This window comes from Ischnura elegans, chromosome 5 (assembly GCF_921293095.1).
Source record: "Ischnura elegans chromosome 5, ioIscEleg1.1, whole genome shotgun sequence".
Classification (NCBI taxonomy): domain Eukaryota; kingdom Metazoa; phylum Arthropoda; class Insecta; order Odonata; family Coenagrionidae; genus Ischnura; species Ischnura elegans.
The window spans coordinates 105,034,192-105,046,453 of NC_060250.1; the positions used below are offsets into that span (position 1 = coordinate 105,034,192).

A 12,262-nucleotide genomic window follows, 5' to 3' on the forward strand; every position below is an offset into this window, starting at 1 on the left:
TGGTCTCCACCGCACGGAATTTCTTTCAAGGTAAAATACTCCTAGTGAACAAATATTCCAGGAACACCTTCGATTCAAAGGCTTTCTAGCATCATTGGAAAACGTTTGATTCTAAGGTTTGCGGGGTAATCATAACATATGCTTACTTCTCTAATGTCTCTAAGGACCTCAAATCCACAGATGAGTTAACTTAATTCACAGTAGTAATAATTTGATAACTCTCATCTAACAGTCATAAAAAATGAACACCTACATCAATCTCTTAGAAGAAAGAAAAAAAGTGAAGAAGAATATGATTTATGCTGCATTTTCTGCTTCATGTGAAATTTGACCTTCATCATCGCACTAGGGAAATTTCTTAATAAAGAAGCTTTCCCATAAATATTTATAAAAGTAAATTTTGTAGGGACAACAGAAAATAGTTTGTAATGGTCAAATTCTGTTACATATGAGTTAGAATAATCATCGCTCCACTGAATACTCTCTCCATGAAAAGGAATACAACAAAGTGTTAGTAAATTCCAAATATATTAATTCGAATAAACTATTTTTGACTATTTATTAACTATTAATGATAATCTACATGATCAGAAGGAATGAGAAAGGAAATGAACGACAGAATTATTTTGTCGCATACAAAAAGTAATAAATCATCGACTTTTGGCGATAGAAGAAAACCAGTATAACATTGAAAAGAGGAAAACAAAAAAAGCTATATGGTGAAATTGGGGTTTTTATGGGGGCTAGTCAAGCTGCAAGAACACCTTCAGAAGCATGGAAGAATTTTTTTGATCCTTCTATGCTGGATTTGATCGTAAAAAACACGAATAAGTACATTTAACTCGAGCAGAGTGTAAAATATCGGCAACAAAGGGATAACTGTTACACATATGTAACAGAAATCAAGGCTCTAATTGGTTTGTTGTATTTGGCTGGATGACTCTGATCTCATCGTCTCAATGAAAACCTTGATTTATGGAACAATCAAAGACATGATGTAGAAATGTTTCGTCTGGTGATGAGTATGAAGCTATTCTCTTTTCTACTACCATGCTCGTGCTTTGATGACAGATTGACAGAGAAGCTACTCTCCCAGAGTTGATGTTACTCTTGATGAAAAACTTGAAGTATATAGAGGAAGATATCCTACTGTCCAGTACCTACCATCTAAACCCCTGAAATATGCCGTAAAAATCTATACCTTGGTTGATAGTGAAGTGTTATATGCATATAATTAAGAAAACTATCCTGGAAAACAATCTGAAGGATCTTCATTTGTAGTGAGCAACCCACTAGTCGATGTGGTCAGGAGACCACCATTGGATGGATCACTGCACCATTGGATAACACAGGTTGTAATATAACCATGGGCAACTCATTCTTGGATGTAGGACTGGTGGAAGAAATAATGGAAAAGAAAAGCAGCAATGTGGGAACATTGAAAATAAAGGTACTAATTCCTTTAGCACATTCAAGCTGAAGTGTTTTGCCAGGATGCCTATGGACGCGCATTCGCGATCCGTAACGATTCCGTTTCGTCACCTTCCCCTACCATAGGGTTTTATTGTGTGCGTTCTCTTCCGACACCAGTTCCTCAGTACCACTTGTGCCTTCGTGTCGGTGAGAACAATTTTCAAAATATACATTTTAATCCATTTCTTCTGGCATATTCTGGTGAGCACATTGTGTAAATTTTTTTCAATTTATCGTGACATTACCGTTTTATTTTATATTATATTACGTCCCTGTTCTCTTTATTCTGGTGAGCACAGTATCTAACTTCTTTTCAATTTATCGTGACATTACCATTTATTTTATATTGTATTTCGTCCATGTTCTCAATTTCTTACTAAAGGCATTTAACCTTCGAGCGGGCATGCCTGATATTTTTACACGACCGGGAGCGTGGCGTACTCTGTCCACTATGTATGTATTTATACGATAATACTTGATTTTTGTTGAAATTTATCTTCATTTGTAGAAATTAGTTCAAGCTTGTGCTTTTATAGGTAGTAAAAATTTAAAGGTGATACACGGCTGGTTGTGCGGTGTAATGTATACGCCCCGGGGGTCGGGTTCCCTTGCCAATCTAAAAACAATTGCTGCAATACTTTTTGCTTCAAAAACTCACACTTTAGACAGTAAAAATGACATTGTAAGAATAAGCGAGACCATTCAAGAAAAGCAAAGCATAAGATACATGGCCGGTCGCGCAGCATACTTATTGCGTCTTGAGTGTCGGTTCCTCTTGCCAATCTAAAAATAAATTAGCTTCATTACCTAGAGCTTTGAAAACTCGCACTATCGACAGTCAAACGTACATTGTAATAATACACGAGGCCATTCTAGACCAGAATGTACGTACAATGTTGAAATCCTCTCGTTTTCCGAAGATTGGCTTACTTTATACACCACCGTGCCCTCCCGAGGGATAAATAAACTAATAATAAAGGACGTTTATTCTTCTTTAGGTTTTTATGGAATTAGGAATGGATCCTAAACAATCAACTTCTGGTGTGAGTCGCAAGAGAAAGATGAGTGCAATAATTAAGGAGGATGAAATGGAAAAAGCTTTGATAGAGGAAAGTGAGAGTGACTCACCATCGGAAAATTCAGAGTAGGATATACTCGAGGAGGAGGAGGTAATCGGAAATATAGATCTATCCGACGAAGACTCGGATGATGAAGAGCAAGCAAAAACCCTAAGTGAGGGGGATAAGGGTATTGTTTGGTTCGTGGATCAGCAAAAAACAAGCAGTGATATTACTTTTACTGGCAATGCTGGACAGTGGTTCCCAACCCTGGCAACAATGCCTTTGCCTGTTTTACTCTTTTGGCGGATGATTTGATGCTCAATTTTATTCTAAGAGAGACAAACATCTATGGGAAGGAAAAATTGAAGACGAAGTGGGTTGATGTGAGCATGGAAGAATTCCACACATTTTTAGGGGTTGTCTACCTGACGGGAATTGTGAGACTTCCAAAAATTGCTCAGTATTGGAGCAAAAATGATCTTTACGATTTCCCTGTTTTTACTGAAGCTATGTCTAGGGATAGGTTTTTGATTATATTGCGGGCTCTCCATTTTGGTAGGAATCCTCTTCCTGGTGAGCCAAAACCAGAAGATCCTCTTTATAAGGTGAGGAATATTGACACTTTCCGCAATAACATGAAAAAAATTTACTATCCAAAAAAAGAACTTAGCCTGGACGAGTCAATGGTTATGTGGAGGGTAAGGCTTTATTTTCGCCAATATATTCAAGGAAAAAGCCATAAATATGGGATCAAAATTTATATGTTGTCAGAGCCTGGTGGTCTTGTTATAAATCATTTAATTTACACAGGATCCCGAGACAAAGAAGTAGGGGGAATGGGGCACACAGAAAAAGTGGTAAAGAAACTTCTTTCAGACTACGAGAATGTCGGACATGCAATATATATGGACAATTTCTACATTAGTCCAAACCTTTCCCTAGAATTACTAAAAAAAAAAATTTTCTCTGCCGGAACATTGCGCCCATCTAGATAGGGAGTTCCTAAGGATATAATGGCAAAAAAACTAAAAAAAGGGGAATTTATAAGCTGCTACAGTGAGGAGGGTCTTTGCGTTAACAAATGGAAGGACAGAAGGGAAGTAATGACCTTATCAACGGAATTTGGTGGTGATATGGTGAACGTTACCAGTAAGGGGGGGAATGAAGAAGTGAAACCAGAGCAAGTGGTGCATTACAACATGCACATGGGCGGAATAGATAGAGCAGACCAACTACTATCCTATTAATACGTCGAAAGACAAACTCTTAGATGGAACATTAGGGTGGGCCTTCACTTTCTAGAACTTTCCCCGGTAAATGCATACCTTCTGTTCAACAGATTTAGTGGAAGTAAGTTCTCCTTAATACAGTTTAGGGAATCCATCGTGAGAAAATTGATGAAAACCGAATGCTTGGTGAAAAAAAAAAACTTATAAGAAAATCAACGGAGAAAGTACATTTGCCGACATATATATAAGGGGATTCCAAGGCAAAAACGAAAAGGAGAAAGTGTAGGCTCTGTCTGCAAAATAAGATAAGAAAAGATGTTTCTTTTCATTGCGCCACTTGCCCTGATGAACCTGCTCTATGTTTGGAGCCATGTTTCCGATTGCACCATAAATACATACTGATAAATATTCTTGTGGTTGTTTTTTATGTTATGATGTATTATAATTTATGAAAATTAATATTTTGGGTATAATTTTCATACATAATATCTTAATTCTGTTCACCCCAATGTCAGCGTGAAGATAATGATATTACAAATGTAAACAAATTCGTAATAAGCATTTGATGCATAATAATTGTATTGAGACCAATGTTTAAAAGATTATTTTTGTAATATTGTGCAATGCTCCATTCATTACAGAAGTCATACCTGATCAAACTTAATTTTTGGGGTGAAAATTAGTTTTATTTTTAACGTGCTCAGTTTTGAAGAACGCTCGACGTGTCCTCGTGTCCCACAGCTTGCAATGATTTACATCTTTTTGCCTTTACGGTTTGTTTTAGTGCTCGTAGCCGGCCCCGTCTTTTGATCCTCCAATTTCTCCTTAGCCGTCAACGGGAGAAAACTCACTACGGGCATTGTTGACCCATCTATCAATGGCCTATAAGAAGATGCCTGAGTGGTCGGAAATATTCGAAGTATTTTCGTAATTCGGACACCGAAAAAAGACTCGTAAATGTTGAAATTTTGGGAAAAATTACTTCGATAAAATTTATTTCGTCAAAACTTTAGGTAATGGTGCCACCCTAATATCTCTTTATACAAATGTACCCCAATTGAATTCTTATAGTTTTCTTAGAGTGGGATTGTATGGTGGAAGAAATAAAGCTGCCTGCACAGAATAAGGATTTTTGGTTGGTCGAAAATTCTTTTTACCCGACATATGGCCATTCACCGTACGGGACGCTAGAATTGAAGACCTCTTAGTGTCTTCTAAAAGTGTTCTAAGGCCATTTCACTCGGTGACGGACCCTCCTAATTACAAGGAACTTACTGTGATCAACCCCCTGTGGAAAATCAGAGAGGGTAAGGGTCTCACTCTCTACGCGGCATGGGAAAGGGGGCCCGAGGGCATTCATTACGTAGGCCACAGCTTTTCAGTCCACTGCCTGAAGTTGATCGTGTCACAGTGTTGTCACACATCAGCATTTAGGGACATTTCAAAAAAGCCTTCGCCTCCTAGGTGGAACATTTCTGGATGGTTGTACTTTTAATCTCACATTTATAAGAAACAGATCAATTCATCCGAAAATAAAAGCATGTCATTAGTGCAACTTATGGTCTCCACTCCCATCCACCGCTGAAAAAGTGTGGAATATTGCTGGTGGAATTAAGAGACCCTAACATTTTCACAGTAAACTGATTAGTTTATACCTTATCACGTGAAGTAGATTGTGAGGTTTACAATACTTATCTTGAGAATCATAATCTTTTTACTAAGCATGTGAAATAGATTCGGTCATAAAAACAGAACGACAGAATTAAATACTTTAGTGAAAACATACTAGAAAACATGAAAAATTGTGATAGCAAAAATGCAAAAAAAAAGACTCGGATGTATGATTTTACAGCCTTTAAAAGTTAGAATCGGCAAATCTTTAGGGTGTAACGTGGGATTGCATAATCTCCGTACCTAGACATAAAGCCGGAGGACGCGAATGCGCGTCCTAATTAATTAACGGGTTATTAATTTAGAAAAAGAAAATTGAATAAAACTCCATTAAATATTAGCAAAATATCGAATAAATTTTGCAAAAAAACCATCCATCTTTTTAAAAAATATAATAAAAAATACTCCGGGTTGAATGTGTTAATGTTCTAGAATGTGTCAGTACATGAAGTAAAATCAATCATTTTTGGTTTACACCAAAAAACTACTTTGGTGTAATATGTACCAAAACAAAAAAAATATTTTGCTCATATCAACAATGAACGATGATGATGCTATTGACAGCACTACAGGTGAAAAAAAAAAATAGATATCATCACATATTGCAATAAACACAAGGCACTAGCAACAAAATTTGAGAAACCTGTATTGTCAACTGTAGGCAGCAACGGACAATGGATAATGGTCATATTTTATTCCAAGCACAATTTGGCTGGAATCAATGCCCACGGTATTCTTGCTAATAATAATGTAAAATCTCTGCAACGAAGTTTGTTTTTCGTTTTTGCTGAAGAACCTTGGCAAAGAGTTGGTAAAAGACTAACTGATTCCAAGGAAAATGAATGCAAGGAAAATCACTCTCCGTTATCAGCTGAAAAAAAAGCTCGCTTCAAAAATGGAAAATAAATCATTTCAAGAGATCACTGCTGATGTACCCACGCTAATCACTGCCGAACCTACTCCTCGCAGCTCGAAAATCAGTCAAGAATCTCAAAAAGGTCACCAATACGCTGAAGCAATGGATGGTAAAGGCTGCCATCAAAATTTCGGCCTACAATCAACTCACCCAGTGGAAACCTTGAGAATTTTTAACATACATCATATGCCGAAAAAGAACAAGATCATCATTACATTTGAGTTGTCAAATTATACACTCCTCTTTAATATCTACTTTTTTAGTATTACTGGTCAAATTAAGTTTCTTCATCGTATTTTTAACACTAGGAGGACGGGAGTTTCACGCTACCTAGAAGGACGGCTAGGGGTCATTTGACCCCTAAAATGTATTTAGGAATTAAACGCCTAATTTTCATCCAATATTCAGTTTAATCGTATTAATTGTTGAATCAGTTCATTAATAACACTATTTAACATTATTAAATATAATTTCCATCGTCAAAAGTTAATAACAATTATTTTAAAGAATCATGAATTAAACCGTACGTAGTAGTCGATTGCAAATCAAATAATGAAAATACATGCACTCAATACAAAAGCTGTGTTACATGTTTAAACAATAGGGGTACTGGGTTTACAAAATTTGTATTAAAATTTTTAAAACCTATTACTTTGTTGTAAATCTCAGACAGACTATTTTTTCAGCGCTGTTTCCACAAAATATTTATTTGCGCTGAATGCGTTCATTGGACGATTTATTCATCTACATCTAAATATACACACTAACCCGCAAGCCACTTAAAAGCATGTGGCAGGGGGTGTTAGGACTAGTGATGGGCACTGTGCGAGTGAGCTAGCTCAAATGTGCGGCTCAGCAGATAGAGCTGTGAGGCGAGAGAGTCTTATTTGGTGAGTCGCGACTCCCTCCCCTCCGCAGACCGCACACGACTCCCTCCGTGCACACTGTGCTGGTTGGAGTCGTGCCCGGTGGGAGTCGGACTCCAAGCGCACACGACTCCCTCAGCGCACACTGTGCTGGTTGGAGTCGTGTGCGGTGGGAGTCGGACTCCAAGCGCACACGACTCCTTTCGCGCACACTGTGCGCGGCGAAGTCAGAATCCCGGCGCTCACGACTCCCTCATCGCACAATGGGCGGGTTGGAGTCGTGTGCGGACTGCGGTGATATTCGGACTCCATGCGCACGCGACTCCTTCCACCAACATTTTCCGTTTGACGCTCATCGCACGTTTGGCGGATCAAAGGGAGTACATGGCACTATTCGCGGATAGCCCACTGCTCACCTTTTCACGCCGCTTGAAAGATTATCGCGATCCATTTTCTGGGTAATACCATAGAGTAAGTATATTATAGAGGGCTCACGGCATAGGAGGAAATCGTATCGACAGTTTTAATTCTCAAAAAGCAGGAAGATGGCACGATAGTAGCTAGCCAGAGGCGAGAGGGTCTTTTTCTTCAAGGTCACCTCGCCTATCCCCTTTCCTTCCCGCTCCCCCTCTTCCAACTCTGTCAGTCCCCGAGGAAGATGATGTTTACATCGGCCTTAGAGAGCAGAGGAGAAGGAGAGGCGGCGTTCAGTGGCCAGGATCGCGAAAAAGTTGGACAAAAATCAGATTTTCGTTGGATGTCTTTGAAAATTGCACTCTACACGTATTATGGCATGCTACTTTCATTTCTGCATTTATTTTCACGAAAAAATATTATTTTAGGCGATACCTGGAACTTTAACTTATTATGTGGCAAATCGTAACGCTAACTGCATAGACGAACGCAAATCATGATAAAACATGAAAATAAATGATAAGTAGTTATGAAGTATGAGTTAATGATCTTTGAAATTAGTCAATAAACAAAAAAGGCTAACAAGAGGGTTGTTGGGTTCATTGACTTACGTTAAAGAGGTGCGATTTCCAGATTTCGTGAGGTTCTTCTGTATGGACTAAAGTAATTTTTAAATAAATGTCAAAATAGTATTTAAGTGACTCTTTTATTCTCATATAAGCATGGTTAATGATTTATAACTTTACGGATTATGTATTATAATTATTCATCATCAGATTCTTCCCAATCCCACCCATCCCTCTCTTCGCATTCGCTCGCAGAATTTTGAGACTCTAGCAAGACCAAGAGATCACGAACCTCCTGCGAAAGATCTTTAAGGCCCCGACATTTGTTCAGTCAGTTCCTAATGTGCTAATAAAAGGGTTCGATGTCAGGATCAGTCACCGGAAAATATCCTCATTCGTATGAATTCGAGATATTTTTCTCGCGTAATGCTCGCGGTATTTTCTAATATCTTTATTGCGAGATTCCTGGGCCTCCTCCGATAGTTCTTCAATAGGAAGAAGAGCCGACTCGATTACATCTGCACCATGTATGCACTTTGTGCTCCGTGGGTGGCATGTAAAACCATCCATAATGTCTCAAAAAATTTTACGCTGTATCTAAGCAGAACTTCTTAAATTTTACCGGATCAATCAATAATCCGCAAGACAGAGATCTCAAAATTGTTGAGAATTGAAAGATTAATTCTTCTTCTACTCCTGCAAATGACTTGACTTCAAGCAACTTCGTTTTCCTAATTTTGGAGCGCGTAGTAACGTCAGTGAATTATTTACGTTTCATCCCAGTTTCCTGCACCTTCTATGTTCTTTCATTCTCATAATAAAACTTCTGCCTGTTCGACCAATGAAACTCAAGTGGCATGATTCACAATTGCCATGCTCAAGTGGCAATGCCGGATTGATGGATGGGTTCTATTTTGTCTTTGTTACGACACAGAGCTTCACCGAGAGTGCAAGGGTTGTAAAAAGAAACATTGAATTTATTTTTGGGGAATTTGTTTGCAAGCCTGTTGGAAAGGTCTCCCACAAAAAATGACCGGCACCAATTTTTAGAATTCTCTGTGATGGGGGAAGGGAGCAAAACTGTGAAATAGCTCGCGTTTTCAACTTTCTCTGAAGGATTTTAGTTTAAGTATTAAAGCTGTAGCCATTTGAAATTGCAATTGATTTCATTGTGGAAAGTTCACAATTGAAGTTGACTGCATTTAAAGGTAGATTGACCAATCTATGTAACATAGAATGAAAGGAGGATAACTTTTGGGAGGTTGGATGGCATCAGTAACTCGGAATGATTGTATCACCATAACAAGGGGTTCTGTATAAACCAAATTCATGTTTGTCATCAACTATGGATATGGAGAGATCGAGAAAGTTTATGTGCTTTTTGGATTCTATTTCTACTACGAAGGTAATATTAGGATGTCGAGGATTTAAAAAATTCAGAAAATTATCTAATTGTCTGACAATTCCGGTCCAGCGGCAAATGATGTAGTCAACATAGGGGTACCAGAAGATGTTATATGAGATAGAATTCCCGAATCAAATAATTGGCGTTTTGAATTGTCCGTAAATATTTCGGCTATTACAGGTGAAAGGGAATACCACATCGCAAGGCCGCCTGTTTGGTGATAAATATTCTTATTGTACAAAAAATAATTTTGGCTGGCAAGCTGTTCCATTAGACAATGAAGTTCACAAGACACACTGATTTTAATACTGTGGTCTCTCAATAAGTAACAAAGTTGTTTGTACAGGTACAGAAGTAAATAGATTTTTTACGTCAAATGAAACTAGCTTGGAGTTGGATGGTGACGTATGAGGTGTTGAAGTTTGTGTGGCAAAATGATGGGGCTATTAATATTATATTTTCGTGAAAAACCAGGCAATTGCCTAAAGATGATATTTAATTTAGGGGCTAATTTAAAAAATTACAGCAGGAAGATAAAGCTTTTTTTACACTTTTTTGGAATCTATCCGTTGGATTACGGGAGAGAATCACGAATGAGGTATCCTCCAACACATCATCACATTTGGCGATGCATGAGACCTTATTACGGATTAGCACACTGTTCCTTTTTTCTGCTTTGGAAATAATAAAATCTTCTTCGTTTACCTTCTAATTGATTGATCAAAATCAACTTGGTTGTGATTAACTTTCATACGGTGAGATGTACTTGGATTAGCAAAGGTAATATAATTATATATATTGCACAATTTTATTTTCCTACATTCTCGCGCCGGAGGGCTACTTGTACGTCGACTCCGTCGAAATGTTTTTACATCAGATGGAAGTTTTTTAACCTTCTATAAACACATCACTAGTTTTTACTCGTCGGGACATAAGTCCCCAACAATGGAGGAAAATGAGGGTTACACCTCGGGAAAATCATTGATAGATGACATTTCAGCCACTCAGAGGAAGTACCTCCGCAAAGGCTCGTCAACAGGTCGGTTGCAGTTCGAAGTTTGGACTTAAAACTTTATGTTGCATAATCTCTGCCTTCTCTTCGGGTTTCCACCGCGTCCGTTGCCTTTTGGCGAGAACAGTATCGACAAAAGCTAACGGACGCGGTGGAAACCCGAGGAGAATGCAGAGATAATCTGATCAACGCCGCGAAAATCTTCGAACCTACTTTATGTTGCATGATTATAACAAATCCTGTATTAGTGTTGAAAATCTGTATTTAAATGAATAACTTGTTATTAAAGACAAAAAAATAGGTTTTGGACTGTTAAAATGTGTACGAAAAGCAATCAATATCTAATATACATAGAATCAAATGTTTTATAACAATTAATGAATGGATAACTCAAGATTCTAACGCGATAACATATTTTAGCCTACGAATTAGGATTCCCCATGAGGCCTACGAAGCAAATTTTGCTTGCAGTTTCGATACACAAAACTGCATAATAGGAGGTTTAATTCCGAAAAAGGGGAGGGCGGATAGTTTTGAATCGCCATATTTTTCTAGTGCCGCAGCATCTTACAATTGGAATATGCCAAAAATACTCCATTCGATATTGCTATATAAATGCTCACCGTGTAAAATGTATCTTTGGATATTTTGTTTTTCGGCCCCTGGGAGAAGGGATTCATTCATATAATGAGGCAAGAATTTAAGCAATGAGTGAACCCGGGCCCAATTGCAGCCGCTATTTGTTTTACTTTTAAGTACCTCAACTAAATGCTAACGCTTAAAACAAAACTTTCCTCAAACGACAATGCGTCTTGTTATTGACGAGACGACGATTATCACAACTCTGATCAGAATAAGGTCTCAAGGAAAGACAAAAACATGCATTAGATGATCCCCGGCCCCATAGGTACGTAAGACCTGAAGTAGAAAACTGGTACAGCCGAAAGAAACCTTTCCATTTTCGCCGTGGTAACAGAATGGGCCATTACTCATCCCGCTATCGAGCAAACAAATCAAGGTCACCGACCACCCCTATTCCCAAAAATGCTACTGCTGATCCATACCTCTTTGTGTCCGTTTGAAGCTGCGCGCTTAAGAATTCATTACCAAATACTTTTAAGCTTTAGTAACCAACTGTGGTGAAGAGGCTATGACCGTTAGCGAAAGGCAAACAGTGCATTGTTGTTCAATGTAGAGATCCAATCTCGCATTCCCTTTTTATTGTAATATTCCGGCACTTGGTGTTGTAAATAGCATTTACACTTCACCAAAGTGAGGTATTTCCTATTTGAAGTTCTGAAGCACACTACACGAAATGTATTTCATCCGATATGTTGATCGTTCAACGATGCGATGACCATCAATAAGAATTATATTGTCTCTTGAAGCGAAAAGATCTTACCTCACGGAAAATCTCTTCCTCATCAAAACAAAACCCTCGCCTCGCCAACCTATCTGATGGCAAAACGAACTCTTTTAGGAGGCGGGAGCTTTCTGCGTAGACCCAGGCCAGTAGGGAAAGCCTGACGAGGTGCGGCCATTAAAAATGCATAACTCCCCTTGTAATTGAGATAAAGTTACAATTCTTTCACCAAAAATAAATTTATAGTTTTGTCCAAATTTCATACGCAGCATATATGGACCTATAT

General features: G+C 38.2%; 1 protein-coding gene across 1 annotated transcript in view; it reads right to left on the minus strand.

Annotated features, from left to right (window-relative positions):
• LOC124159377 overlaps nt 1–12,262 on the minus strand; it is a 37,551-nt gene that overhangs the window by 13,033 nt on the left and 12,256 nt on the right. The gene's annotated exons all lie outside the window — the stretch shown is intronic.